Source organism: Canis lupus, unplaced genomic scaffold (assembly GCF_011100685.1).
Source record: "Canis lupus familiaris isolate Mischka breed German Shepherd unplaced genomic scaffold, alternate assembly UU_Cfam_GSD_1.0 chrUn_S1648H1841, whole genome shotgun sequence".
Taxonomy (NCBI): Eukaryota; Metazoa; Chordata; class Mammalia; order Carnivora; family Canidae; genus Canis; species Canis lupus.
In genome coordinates, this window is record NW_023330492.1 from 127,336 (window position 1) to 142,784 (window position 15,449).

The 15,449-nt window shown below is 46.0% G+C and overlaps 1 pseudogene; it reads right to left on the reverse strand.

Annotated features, from left to right (window-relative positions):
• Nucleotides 1-1,303: 1,303 nt before the first annotated feature.
• Nucleotides 1,304-3,749, reverse strand: LOC119878462 (annotated as a pseudogene).
• Nucleotides 3,750-15,449: the final 11,700 nt, after the last annotated feature.

The window sequence follows — 15,449 nt, forward strand, 5'->3', positions numbered from 1 at the left end:
GGACACATATTGGACATTCCTGACGTGTCTTGACTCAGATGCAGTTGAATTCTGTGCCCCTGGTTCTTCCTTTACATCCTGGACTCTACTGTCTACACAGTCCCTGGCACCAGGAATTTCAATTCATTTTTATAAAATTCCCCATATGTTGCTGCCAAGGACAGGGTTGGTAGATAGATTTTAAGCCAATGGGGACAGAACTGTATGCAAAATTCTCTGCAGTGAGCCTCAGTTCTGGATTTCAGCCAAAGAGAAAGGAAACAGCTGACTTGGCCAGGAAGTCTGGGCAGCATAGGGATCCCCACTGCTCTGGGAATAGCAGGTTTTCCTCTAACAGCCCCACAGGCCTGGATCACCGGAGAAGCACTAGTAATCAGCCTATTTTTCAGTCTGGAGCCCATAGGTGGTCAAGGAGCCAGTGATGCCAAAACCAGAGCCAGAAAATTGATTGGGGACCCGAGGATCAATTGCTATTGCCATAGATGAGAAGTCTGGGGTCTGTCCTTTTGAGCTGCTTGTACCATTTCACACCATAATCACCAATACTGGGACTCTTCCAAGGCAGGAGAAGGTGACCCTCTGGCCAGGGCCCCAAGCACTAATGGCGGCTGAGTCAGTACAGACTGGGCCCATGACCCTGCAAGGACGAGAGACATAGACAGGTTGTGCAGTCCTGGTGAGCAGACCTCGGGGTGGGTGTGGTCGTGTAGGGGGGCAGGAACCTGAGTCCGGTTCCTGGGTCCCCTCCCCCAGTGCAAGATGGGGGACAGGAGTCCTGCAGACCTGATCCCTCAAACCAGGCTGACTCCCGGGGATTTCCTTGCAGCGTCCCAGGAGCATGTGGCGTAGTGAGTCCTCCTGTCTGCTGCGAGTCCTCAGGGGTGAGTCGTGTGTTCAATGAGGTGAGACCTGCCCCTCTTCATGTCCTGCAAGGGAATTTTCAGGGAGGATTGAGGACAGTGAGTGTGTGTTGGGAGGGATGTTTGCAGACTTTCAAACCCCAGGGGGAGGAGGAGTCACAGAGGAGCACAAGCTGAATGTCCAAGGTCAGGCTGCAGTGCCTGGACATCAGGTGTCATGAAGAAGTGGGGATGGAGATGAACCCCAAACTTTGCACCCACCTGCACACCCCCAGATCCCCAGCCACAGGGAGGCAGAGCTGGGGGTCTCTCTCATTCCTTCATCCCCCAGGGGAGGAGCACTGCATTCTGGTCACAGCTCCCCACTCCCACACAGGGTCACACCTCCTTGGATCAGTGGATGGGATGATGTCACCCTGTGCCCCATCACAGCCCCCAGAAACCTAGATGACATTCTCTGCCTGCACGAAGGTGCTGTCACTCTGGGGTACAGTTTGCTGAGCTGTGACAGCACAGCAGTGTGGTGTGGCTGCTGTCACAGTGCTGTAGAGGAGAGTGACATTATCATGAATACAGTCACCTCACACACTCACCCTCCTCCTTCCTCCACCTGCTGTCAATCCCTGGCCTCCTTACTACCTCCAGATTCCTGTCTCTTCCAAAATACAATGAATTCCAGTGATGTGGAATGTAGCCTGTGGTATGTTCTTCTTCCCTATGAAATGTGCCATTAGGGGATCCCCAGGTGGTTCAGCGGTTTAGCACCTGCCTTCGGCCCAGGGCGTGATCCTGGACTCCTGGGATCGAGTCCCTTGTTGAGCTCCCTGCACAGAGCCTGCTTCTCCCTCTGCCTGTGTCTCTGCCTCTCTCTCTGTCTCTCTCGCTCTCTCTCATGAATAAAAAAATAAAATAAAGAAATGTGCAGTTAATACTCATGCATATTTTTGAACTTCAAAACTTATTTTCTTTAAATGTTGATTAATATCACTCTTTATGACTATTCATAATGTTGGAGGATGCTTTTCTTAACTCAAGTCTGATAATTTTAAAAAGCTGGTATAAAAATTAGTGTGTAGATTTTTATTCCTTTCACCTGAGGTAATATGAAAAAAGTTTCCATAAACAAGCACATCGGGATTTTTCTCTACAAAGATTTTTTTTTACTTTATATAATTTTGAGTATGGCATTGATTTATGTGTTCGATACAACATCAAATAATGAGAACTAGTCATTTGGTTGAAGCTAAGGGAACAATGATCCCAGCTGCACAGAGCGCTGACATGTGCAACAGCAGAGCAGGGACGGGGCTGAAGGACCATGACAGCTTCATGACTTATGAGAGTTTCATTTACTGAAAAATCAGAAGATGATAAGTGAATGTTCACTAGTCTAGAAGAAACTGTCCCAGCTCATGAGCACAAAATTTTCGGTATTTTTAAAGACTCGTTGTGTACAAATGGGGCTAATCTGAGTGACTCTGAGGTGAGAGACGATGAAGGAGTCTCCATTCCCAGGAGGCACCCCAAGATGCAACTGGACCTGGAGCATCAACTGAAGAATCAGCAGAAACCCAGGGGGAGCCTAAGCAGGCAGCTGCTGGGGCGCTCACTCACTTTGTAGATGGGTAAGTAGGTTTATGTCTCACTTCCCCATAGGCCTGGAGCACCGTAGGAGCTTTGAGACTGCTGTCATAGGATGAGCAGTAATAATCAGCCTCGTCCTCAGCTTGAAGTCCAGCAATGGTCAGGTGGCTGTGCTGCCTGATTTGGAGCCAGAGAATCGATCAGGAACCCCAGAGGGTCGAGTATTGGTATTATAGATGATGGTTCTGGGGCCTGTTCCTGGGAGCTGCTGGTACAAGCCCACATAGCTGCTATAACCAAAATTGGAGCTGCTTCCAGTGCAGGAGATGGTGACCCTCTGGCCCAAGTCCCCAGACACGGAGGCCGGTTGAGTCAGCACAGACTGGGCCCAGGACCCTGAAAGGGGGAGAGACACAGAGAGGGTGATGCTGGGGTCTAGAGACAAGAGAAGGATGCAGGATGGCACACATCCTCCCAGGCCCCCTTCACGGTCTCCACATCCATTCACCTGTGAAGTGAGCGAGGAGGGTGAGGAGGAGAGGAGACCAGGCCATGGTGGAGGTCTTCACTGATCCTGCCTTCTGTGGTCCCACAGCTGAGCAGAGCCTCCCCTCATCTCTCCCTTCCCCTCTTCATCCTCTGGGAGAGGGAGGTGCTCTCCCGTGCAAATAAGTCCCCAGTTGTCTGGTCCCTCAGTGGCCCTGGGTCAAGTCCCTCTGCCTGGGGATGTGAAGGATGTGGGCAGGGGAGGGGAGGGGCTGTGTTAGGGGCTGTGTTAGAAACCTGAGTTAGGGAGGTCCCAGGTGTGAGCCCTCAGCAGAGGACACAGGCAGTGCCTGGTGGCAGGTCCCAGCTATAATTATCCTTGACTCTTCAGAAATGGACCCCATCACCCCCTGGTGTCCAATCCCAGATACACTATTGTGTGACTTGGTGATCAGAGCCCATCTAAAACAAAGTGTGCCTCCCCACTGCTCTGTCCACTGCTTTAGGGCCAGGACAGGAGTCCCCTTATGTAACCTCCCATTTCCAGAGGAAAAACTTTCTGCTTCATTTAGATTTCTCATGGATATGTGTCCATAGCTTCTTGGGTGTTTTTCCCTCAGAACTGAGGTGGTATCTCTATACAAACTCTTCTTGGATCAGGATCAAGTCCAGAGCATTGACGGGTCCCTATGCACATTTGGAACCTTCTGTGCAAGATGCTGTGTTCTCTCCTGTTATGTGACTCCTCCCTGAGTTCTAGAGGATTCCTTCCTCGGAGGTTTGTACATCAATGAAGAGACAGGGAGAAATCTGGCCACGTTTTGGGTAGAAGCTCTTGAATTCATTCCTAGTAGATAATATACTGAGAATCTTCGTCACCTGTCCCTACTTACACTTGGTTGTCACAATAGTTTCCCACACACTGTTGGCAGGGATTCCCTCCTAGGGACTCTCTTCCCAGCACATGGTCACAAGACTGCAGGAGCCCAGCCTCATGAGGTTGCGAGTGTCGCTGACATCAGAGCAGAGGGATAAAGATGCTGGAAGTTCTTGTAAGACAGGAGTGACTGCTGAAGTTGCTCTGACAGAGACCAAGGGACAGAGTGATGTGTGAGTCACCAGTTAGTCAACTGTGCATTTAAAATGGATGTGGCCTTTTTACACAATGTTCCTCACAGTAAGATTTATTTAAACTCAGTGACAAAGTCATTGTGAGGCTGCAGGTGGAAACACTATACACCTGTCCCAGATCTGTGCTTAGTGAGAGGGAATATGCATAGAAACTCTGGCCAAGAAATTGGATGCAAAAACAACTGTAAAAGACGGCCTTCTGTTCTTGGTTGAAAGGGAGTCAACAGACTTTTTATGAAATCGACTTTCTATTTTTGGTCGTAGGTTTAGTATTATGAGTTTTATTCTATAATCAGGAAAGTCCAAAGTGATGGCTAAGGAAGCTCAAGGAGAGCCTATGCCTACAAAGTTCAGAGCCATGTCAGCCATCGAATCACCAAAGACACACAGAGCTTCCAGGGCAGAGCAATCTGAGGTCAGACTTGACTCTGGGGTGGACACAGCTGTAGTCCCTCTGCCTGGTACCCAGCATGTTCAGGACAGATTTCTTGGTCATTCAGCCACCCGTGACTACAAGAAGGGATTTCTAATACCCAAGGGCAGCTGCACCCAAAGTTTCTGTCAAAGGTCCCACATGTGAGTGGTGGACACATGGAGATGAGACCATGTGGTCCAGAGCTGGGAAAGAAGTTTTCTCCATAGAAGTCCAGCCTCTTTGGAGGTGTCAGGGGAGTGACTCAGTGTGTGAGAGTCCAGTCCTGTGAGTACTGGGAGTGTGTGTTCCACGTCACCATGGACTCTGAGAACCGTGGGAATAGTACTGATGCTGGGCTCCCAGAATCAATGTACTGATTGCCTCAGGTGCTGACTGGAGCCCAGGGATGATCAGGGGATGATCTGCCCATAGGGACAGAGATGCCTTTGGGATTCCTGAGAATCAGCCTTGTCCCAGGAGATCAGGTGTTCAGGGCATGTCCTGGCTGCCCCGCTGACAGGAACCCAGTTATACAGGATGTTGCTGGTGTTTCCTGGTGACTGGGAATCTGCATTCCAGTGATTGTGACCTTGAGAATGGTGGGTGAGCACAGGGTTACTCTGAACTCTGGAAGCACAGAGAAATTGAGAAACTGCAGAGCCAAGGATATTGTACAGAGAAGAGAGAGAGGAGGACACTTTGCCCCCTTTTCTACTTGTGACTTCTGATGGATGGTTCTCCCTGGAGCTGATCCTAGAAATAAAAGGCATGTGTCTGAAAGATCATTTCCTGGAGGGGAATTTGTTTCTGGTGGTGACGAATAATTTGAGAGGAGACCTTGCAACAATCCGAAGTCCAGGTTTTGTTGGGTGATATAAATCTGTCCGTTTATCTCATCTGTCTTGATCCAGTGTATCCCATAAGAAGGACTTAGAGCAAAATCCTAGAAACGGAGACTTTGTTATTTGACCCAGTGGATCTCCAGATGGTTTTATATTGTCGCCCAAGGTATCTGGAAATTACCTATGCAGTGAGGGAGGGATGTGAGGAACAGGGCAGAGACACACAGACCTGGATCCTGAGCCTCACGTCCAAGCCTGGGCCTACCAACCCATTCTCTGTGCTCTCCTGATACTCACATTTTGGGGGAGGTTTCTCATGCAAACTTTCCTCTTTCCTAAGGTTATACAAGCTCCTCCTTTGACTTTAGTTAGGGCTCCAGCTTAGCATAAGAGAATATAGGAGTCGGGGGTAGGGCTTCACCCAGAAGTGACACAGGAGCACCTGCAAAATGCCCAGAGACAGACACTCCCAGGGGATGTACAAGGGAGCACCACTGCTCTCTGATGGTTCCAAGAGACATGTGGACCTTGGGCTGATCTGGTGTCCAGGGGTCCTTTCCCCCATTCCTCCATGCTCACTGATCTAGTCTCTTCAGATTGGCTTCTTTTACTTAGAAATATACATGGAAATCTCCCCAATGTCTTCCTCTGCCCTGAAAATTTATGTCTTTGAATTGTTGAATAACATTCCATGTATGGACATACTAGAATATCTTTACCCATTCACCATTTGCAGGACATATTTGTTGGCTTGGCAATCATCAATAAAATAGGAATAAATATTTAGGGACATATTTTGGGTGAACACGAGTAATTCATTTATAGAATTACCTAAGAGCATGGATTTTGTATTATATCTCTAAGATTTTGTTTAGCTCTGCAAGAAACTGCCCAGGCATGTTCCAAAGTGGCTGGGGCATTTGGTATCCACCCCCAGCAGTGAAGGAGAGTTCCTGCTACGCCACATCCTGGACACCATCTGATGTTGATGTTGTATTGAATTTTCGTCATGCTTATGGGAGTCTGGTGCTACCTCACTGCTTCAGTGTGTAATCCTCCAGTGAAACATCATGTGGGAAATCTTTACACATGTGCAGTAGTTCTCTGTGTACATTTTTGTAAGGGGTCTTTTCGCATCTGCTCACTGGGAAAACATGACCCAGCACCCATGAATTCTGGAGCTTGCAAAGCTCCAATATGAAAAGAAAGAGAGAAAATCAATATCACCAAGATTCCAGGACTCAGGGAATTCTACTAAATTCTTAGGAATGCACCAGGGGATAGGCAGGGCCTGGGCAGAGGCCACATGATTCTTCTGCGTCACACAACTGGCCTTCTTCTCATTGCAGCCCAGCAACAGTGGGGTCATATCGGTTCTGAAATCCACATAACTATTTTTTCATTGGGAGATGAATATGTTCAAAAGGAGGTATTTTCATTAACATTTTACACTTAAAAAAGTCTGAACTATCAATCATTCTCTTTCTTGCAAGATACAAAGCATTTGTAGCCCAATTCTGAGCCTCTGTTGGTCACAGGCAGGGACAGGGGAGTGATGGAATAAGACGTGGAGGATAGACGTTAACACACGTCCCCAGGAAACAGAAGTTCTCTGTGTGATAATGGTAGTATGCTGCTCAACAACAATGATGACCAACCTCTCCTCAGGCAGCAGCCCAAGGTGGTCGAAGGTGTTTTTGTCAACACACCCATACCTGGAAAATCAGACTTGCACCCCTGGCTGGTCATTCAATGCTGTTCTGGGTCACAATGTAGGATCTCTGCCTGGGAGCTGTGGTACCAATGCCAGGGTAACCTCTGTGTTTCTACTGTTCTCGTGCAAGAGAAGGGGACCTTGGATATGGGCTCATCAAGAGGTTCCCTAGGGGAGGGACACATGTACACATGGGAGCGTTCTTACTCTTGACGTCCACAGCCCTCACATCCCTGGATTATGGAAAAGCTACAATGGGACTAAGGAAAGAGGGAGACAGAGTCAGTGCTTTTGGGCTAAGGACACCCACTCACAAGAGTCTCCATTAACCTGTTGGCAGCTATAGCAGATGCTCATTCACGCACCCACATCACCCAAATTCACTGATGCACGCTGAGCATTTTCCCAGTAATGGTGCAACATCCCCCAAATCTCATATTCCATAAAATGGTTCATGGTCCCAAATTCCCTCTTTGACTGAACCCTTCTCTTCAATTGCACAATGGAAGCCTCAGGTGCTGAGCAAATGATCCCATCCAGCTCTGAGAATGGAATTTCCCAGGGCCTGTGTCCTCACACAACATCCCAGATCCTAGTGCTCAAGCCTAAGACACAGTGAACCTTGACCACTTCTGAGCACTGGAGCCTGGGAGGGAAGGGAAGGCTCTGCTCTGAGCCCTGGAGGTGCTGAATCCATGCTGGGGAGGACGGCACCCTCTGCTTAGATAGTCTAAGACCTCTGAGGGGGATAAAGTCAAAGAAAGGCTCTTTGTCCTCATTTCAGGAGAAAAACATTTACCAGCAGAGAATCCGGTTTTATGACATTTGGAAACCCAGGTAACATGAATGTTACAACATATAAGTGTTTTGTTTTATTTTTGTTTTATGTTTTTTCTAAGGACATAGAGACACTGATGAGATAATTGAGAATAAACCCATTATGAACCAGGTGGCACTTGTAAGTACGCAATATATATATACAACTTATTTTACAAGTATAAATTTTCATGAAAGAAGAATCTGAAGAGATGAAGGATTTTGTCCCATGTCCTGATTTGCCACTGTCACTGTAAGAAGCATTATTGTTTCTGATTAGACAGTGAAGGTCAGTCTAGTCCTCAGGCTGTAGCCCAGAGATGAGGGAGCCCTGCTTTCCTGAGGCATCCTTGGATCAGGGGAAGTGGCTGCAGTCCCCAGAGCCCTGGTGCTCATCTGAGTCTGAGAAGTAGTACAGGAGGTACTGGGGAGGGCTCCGTGGCTTCTGCTGGAACCAGTGTTTGTAGTAGCTGCCAACACTGGGGCCACTGCTCTGGGTGCAGATGAGTCTAACTGTTGTTCCAGGAGATGCAGAGAGGGAGGGCACTGGGTCCGCAAAGGTTGGGACAGGGACCTGCAAACACAGACACTGATGGGTAATGGAGCAAAGACCAGAGAAAACTTCCCAGTAGCTGAGCCAGAGGGGCTGATGGAGCCTAGGAACTGGGACCTGGTATGTGAGGCCTGTCTGTACCTGTGCACTGAGAGAAGTACATCAGGAGACAGGAGTCCAGGACATGATGACCATCCCCACACCAGGTGGGCTTCTGCAGATGCCCCCTTTTACCCCCATTATTTTCTACCAGAGGGTGTCCATGCAAATGAAGTCCATCTAGTGATTTCCCAGCCCCTCCCTGAGCCCTGGTGCTGGAGCTCAGCTCACACCCCATTGTGGAGGTTGGGAGTTAGCTTCCCCCTTGGGGGGGGCCCTGGAGGAAGAACCTGCTGAGACCACACGCAGTACCTGCTCAGGGGACTCTTCCAGGCCTGAGAGGACACAGCTGTTGAGTCCCCATCAGTGAGCAGAGGGCTCAGCACACAGACCCAGGCTTCCTTAAGTGAAGGTTCCTCCCTGAATAGTTATGTAGGGTCCACACCTACGGGTCCACAGCTCCCCCTGTTGGTCACACACCCACCCCATCTGGGATCAAAGCCCTGGGAGCCCAGGGGCTTTCACCAGCTCACCAGGGCCGTGTCCACACCCCCATGTCTTATCTCTAGATACCATGATTTGTATACACAGCACACGATTACTCTGGTCTCATTCTGTGAAGTGATGCTTCCTTATCTAAAGAACAACCATGTGCACAAATAGCCAATTAATGTGTCACCAGAGAAGTTATCACAAAAGGTGAAAGTTAAGCGTGTATCATGTCAAGCATCACTGATCAGAGGACAGTGGAGCTGGTTTAAAGGGCTGGTAGGTGCACAGGACACATTCGTAGATCAATATTTAACAAGTATTCCGAGATATCTTTATGGAAGTTAGTGTTCAAAAGCATCTATTACTATATTTTTGAAAATTTTTAAATTTTTTTTTTATTGGTGTTCAATTTACTAACATACAGAATAACACCCAGTGCCCGTCACCCATTCACTCCCACCCCCCGCCCTCCTCCCCTTCTACCACCCCTAGTTCGTTTCCCAGAGTTAGCAGTCTTTACGTTCTGTCTCCCTTTCTGATAATTCCCACACATTTCTTCTCCCTTCCCTTATTTTCCCTTTCACTATTATTTATATTCCCCAAATGAATGAGAACATATAATGTTTGTCCTTCTCCGACTGACTTACTTCACTCAGCATAATACCCTCCAGTTCCATCCACGTTGAAGCAAATGGTGGGTATTTGTCATTTCTAATAGCTGAGTAATATTCCATTGTATACATAAACCACATCTTCTTTATCCATTCATCTTTCGTTGGACACCGAGGCTCCTTCCACAGTTTGGCTATAGTGGCCATTGCTGCTAGAAACATCGGGGTGCAGGTGTCCCGGCGTTTCATTGCATTTGTATCTTTGGGGTAAATCCCCAACAGTGCAATTGCTGGGTCGTAGGGCAGGTCTATTTTTAAATCTTTGAGGAACCTCCACACAGTTTTCCAGAGTGGCTGCACCAGTTCACATTCCCACCAACAGTGTAGGAGGGTTCCCTTTTCTCCGCATCCTCTCCAACATTTGTTGTTTCCTGCCTTGTTAATTTTCCCCATTCTCACTGGTGTGAGGTGGTATCTCATTGTAGTTTTGATTTGTATTTCCCTGATGGCAAGTGATGCAGAGCATTTTCTCATATGCATGTTGGCCATGTCTATGTCTTCCTCTGTGAGATTTCTGTTCATGTCTTTTGCCCATTTCATGATTGGATTGTTTGTTTCTTTGGTGTTGAGTTTAATAAGTTCTTTATAGATCTTGGAAACTAGCCCTTTATCTGATATGTCATTTGCAAATATCTTCTCCCATTCTGTAGGTTGTCTTTGAGTTTTGTTGACTGTATCCTTTGCTGTGCAAAAGCTTCTTATCTTGATGAAGTCCCAATAGTTCATTTTTGCTTTTGTTTCTTTTGCCTTTGTGGATGTATCTTGCAAGAAGTTACTATGGCCGAGTTCAAAAAGGGTGTTGCCTGTGTTCTTCTCTAGGATTTTGATGGAATCTTGTCTCACATTTAGATCTTTCATCCATTTTGAGTTTATCTTTAATTGGAGTTCAATTTGCCAACATATAGCATAACACCCAGTTCTCATCCCGCTAAATGCCCCCCTCAGTGCCCATCACCCATTCAACCCCACCCCCTGCCCACCTCCCTTCCACTACCTCTTCTTCATTTCCCAGTGTTAGGTGTCTCTCATGTCGTGTCACCCTCACTGATATTTTCACTCCTTTCCCTTTATTCCCTTTCACTATTATTTATATTCCCCAAATGAATGAGACCATTTAATGTTTGTCCTTCTCTGATTGACTTATTTCACTCAGCATAATACCTTCCAGTTCTATCCACATTGAAGCAAATGGTCGGTATCTGTCATTTCTAATGGCTGAGGAATATTCCATTGTATACATAGACCACATCTTCTTTATCCATTCATCTTTCGATGGACACTGAGGCTCCTTCCACAGTGTGGCTACTGTGGACATTGCTGCTATAATCATCGGGGTACAGTTGTCCCCGCGTTTCACTGCATCTGTATCTTTGGGGTAAATCCCCAGCAGTGCAATTGCTGGGTCGTAGGGCAGATATATTTTTTTTATGGTAAAAACTGATTTTATTTTTATTTTTTTTATTGGTGTTCAATTTACTAACATACAGAATAACACCCAGTGCCCGTCACCCATTCACTCCCACCCCCTGCCCTCCTCCCCTTCTACCACCCCTAGTTCGTTTCCCAGAGTTAGCAGTCTTTACGTTCTGTCTCCCTTTCTGATATTTCCCACACATTTCTTCTCCCTTCCCTTATATTCCCTTTCACTATTATTTATATTCCCCAAATGAATGAGAACATATAATGTTTGTCCTTCTCCTACTGACTTACTTCACTCAGCATAATACCCTCCAGATATATTTTTAACTCTTTGAGGAATCTCCACACAGTTTTCCAGAGTGGCTGCACCACTTCACATTCCCACCAACAGTGCAAGAGGGTTCCATTTCTCCACATCCTCTCCAACATTTGTAGTTTCCTGTCTTGTTAATTTTCCCCATTCTCACTGGTGTGAGGTGGTATCTCATTGTGGTTTTTTTATAATAAATTTATTTTTTTATTGGTGTTCAATTTGCCAACATACAGAGTAACATCCAGTGCTCATCCCATCAAGTGTCCCCCTCAGGGCCCGTCACCCATTCCCCCCCACCCCCTACCCTCCTCCCCTTCCACCACCCCTAGTTCGTTTCCCAGAGTTAGGAGTCTTTATGTTCTGTCTCCCTTTCTGATATTTCCTACCCATTTCTTCTCCCTTCCCTTCTATTCCCTTTCACTATTATTTTTGATTTGCATTTCCCTGATGGCAAGTGATGCGGAGCATTTCCTCATGTGCTTGTTGGCCATGTCTATGCATTTCTGCTGTTCATACACACCTCCCCCCTTAGTAGGGAGTGGCCATGATCTGTCTGAAACCTGCAGAGGAGTCCTTCTTGCCTCTCCATAACTGTAAGAAATTTGAGGACAAATTTTGGGGATCCCTCTCTGCAGCTGCAGAACCACATTCTTTGTCTCCACCTTCCCATGGATCCCTGCTTGTCTCCATCTGCTGTCATGGTACAAGCCCAGGAATCAATTGAATTAGGAGGCCACCCCACACCCTTAATCACTGCATCTGTACTAATTACATCTGCAGTACCCCTTTTCCATATAATGTCACATTCGAAGTCCTGAGCTCTACAATTTCAACATATGTTCTTTGGTAGATAGAATTTAAATGAGAATGTTAGGAAAGAAGAATCCTTTCCCAAAAGGTTTATAAGTATCACTATTTTATTTATTTATTTATTTATTTATTTATTTATTTATTTATTTATTTTAAAGTTTTTATTCATTCAAGAAAGACACACACACAGAGAGTCAGGGACACAGGCAGAGGGAGAAACAGGCTCCATGCATGGAGCCCAAAATGGGACTCGAATCCAGTACTCCAGGATCAAGGCCAGGGCTGAAGGCAGGAGTTCAACCCCTGAACTAAGCAGGCCTCCCTTTAAAAAAAATTGCTATTATTATTTTTAAGTATGCAACACAGTTTCATTGCACTGAAATGCAACCTGATAAAGTAAGCATCAAGAAAATACTAAATGAACACTTCTCGATTTTTCATTTTTTTCTGTAAAGGAAATGTATTTAGCCTCAATCTATAGTCCTGATCCAACAGACATTTTGTAATACAAAATATCTGATTTTGGGTTTTTGTGAACTAATTCCTCCTGAGTCACTCATATACTTTTCAATGTTAGCATTCACCCAGGGATGGAAATCAGACCAGACCCTTCCCAAGGCCCATCTCCCCATGACCAGTCTGCATTTATAGTGCTCTGGGCTCATGTATTTGGCCATGAGATGTCAGTAATCACATGATATTTGTATCCACACTTGATGAAACAAAGTGTATGTGTCCCTTCCTCATCTTGGTTTCTCACTGGGCCCAGCACCACTATAGTGTAGCCCCCAGGGGTACTCATCCTCGTCCTCAGGCTGGGCACTAGTAGTTGGTCAAGTCAGATTTGTTCCCAAGAAGGGAGCCTGAGAAATCAGTATTTATTGTTTTTATTATAAATAAATGCTCCAGACTTGGCCAATCTTTGCCTAGATCCAGTATGGATAGAGTCCTGTGCTGGAGGCATTCCTGAAAGTGACTGTCCCTCCTGGGGACACTGCCATGAAGTCTCCTGAGTCACCACGATCTAAGAATTGGTCCCTGAAATGAAAATAGGCAAATGTTAGGAATCAAGAAGAGGGGGATCCCTGGGTGGCGCAGCGGTTTGGCGCCTGCCTTTGGCCCAGGGCGCGATCCTGGGGACCCGGGATCGAATCCCACGTCGGGCTCCCGGTGCATGGAGCCTGCTTCTCCCTCTGCCTGTGTCTCTGCCTCTCTCTCTCTCTGTGACTATCATAAATAAATAAATAAAATATTAAAAAAAAAAAAAGGAATCAAGAAGAAAGGTGGATGGATCCCTCCTAAGGATGCCTCTGAGATCCCCATGAACATGGGAAGTGGCTGAGGAAGGGGAGAAGAAGGAGAGGAGTCAAGATCATGCTGTGGAATTTCCACAGATTCCCTGGCCTTAAAACTGGCTCTGGTCTCTGGGATGTCTCTTTTTTATTTAAGTTTTTCTTTACATTTCAATTATTAACACAATGTGTAATAAGAGTACAATTTAGTAGTTCAAGACTTAAATAAATGAGCCTGTGCTCATCACAAGTGCACTCCTAAACCCCTGCACCACCTTTGTAACCCATCCCTCCACCCACCTTCCATTTAGTAAGCATTAGTTAGTTCTCTAGAGTTAAGGGTTCGTTCTTGTTTTCCTCTCTTTTTCCCCTATGATGCATTGTTTCATTTCTTAAATTCTTCATGAGTGAAATTATATAGTATTTGTCTTTCTCTGATTGACTTACTTCACTTAGCATTATACTCCCTAGCTCCATCCACATCTTTGCAAATGATAAAATGTGATTCTTTTTATGGTTCAGTAATATTCCATCATATATATGTATATATATATATATATATATATATATATATATATATATATATACACTTCTTTAACCATTTATCAGTGGGGCTCACTCTGGTATTGCTCAAAATGCCACTATGAACATCAGGGAGCATGTATCACTTTGAGCTATTATTTTTGTATTCTTTGGGTAAATACCAGGAGGGTAATTGCTGAATCACAGAGTATTTCTATTTTTAACGCTTTGAATATCCTTCAAATTGTGTTCCAAAGGATCTACATAAATTTGCACACCCATCAATAGTGCAAGACGTTTCCCCTTTCTCCACACCATTGCCCACACCTGCTGTTTCCTATGTTGTGTCTATTAGCTGTTATGACTGGTATGAAGTCATATCTCAGTTTAACTTTTATTTCTTTTGGGATGTTTTGTTTATCTCCTCCTCAGCTCCAGGGATGAAGGGTGCGCTTGGGGGTATGTTGTGTAAATAGGAGCCCACAATTCTATCTGATTCTGGACCCTCAGCCCAGCTAGTGGCTTCCATCCATGGTGGATTTCTGGGGTGGGTGAGAGCTATGGGTTTGTCCCCTGGGAGGAGACAGCTGCTGTCATCTCTCCCTCTGGCAGTAAGCACCAGTGCAGGGCCCAGGCAGGTGGAAACTTTTCAGTGGGTTTCAGGCCTGGCCAGCTCTGAGCAGGTGCACAGTGCCCCCTGGTGACAGCCTCAGCAGATCAGTCAAGGAGGAGGGAACTGTGCAGGAGGAATGGAGCCCATTATTGGTTTCAACAAATAAGCAAGAAAACAAACAAATAAGAAGTGTTAAAAAAAAAAAAAGAAGTGTTACCTACTCTTGAGTCCCTCTGGAGAGTTTCCCTTCTGTCAATGACTTCTGTTATCTTTTTCAGTTCTAAAATTTCCATTTGGTTTGTTTTGATGATTTCTCTTTAATTTCTGCATTTCTATTTTTTCCATTTGTTGTAGAGTGCTTGTAATTTTACACCACATGGGTTTTATGAGAGTTGCCTAAAACTACCTGTCCAATAATTACAGCATGTGAGTGATCTCAGTGCTGGTGTCAGTTGATTCTCCTTTCTTATTCAGGATTTTATCTTCCTGGTACTTGACATGTCATACTTTTTTATTGGATCCTGGGTATTATGGCTATTATATAATGATATGCTTGATCCTCAGTTATTTTTCTTCAAACAAGCGATCCTCCCGCTGAGGTGCTGCAAAAGGGGAAGGGTGTTCATGTCAGCTTCCAGGTGGCTCAAATGAAAATGTTTACCACTCTGCTGCTTACTCTCTGCTGGAGAAGGTGGGGCAGTGATTGCCACTTCCCAGCTCTTATCAGGTGGGGGTGTGGGACAAGCTCGTTCCTGGGCCCTGTCAACACCATGGTGGGATGCACAGGACTGAATGGAGCTGCTTTCCTTCAGGGAGT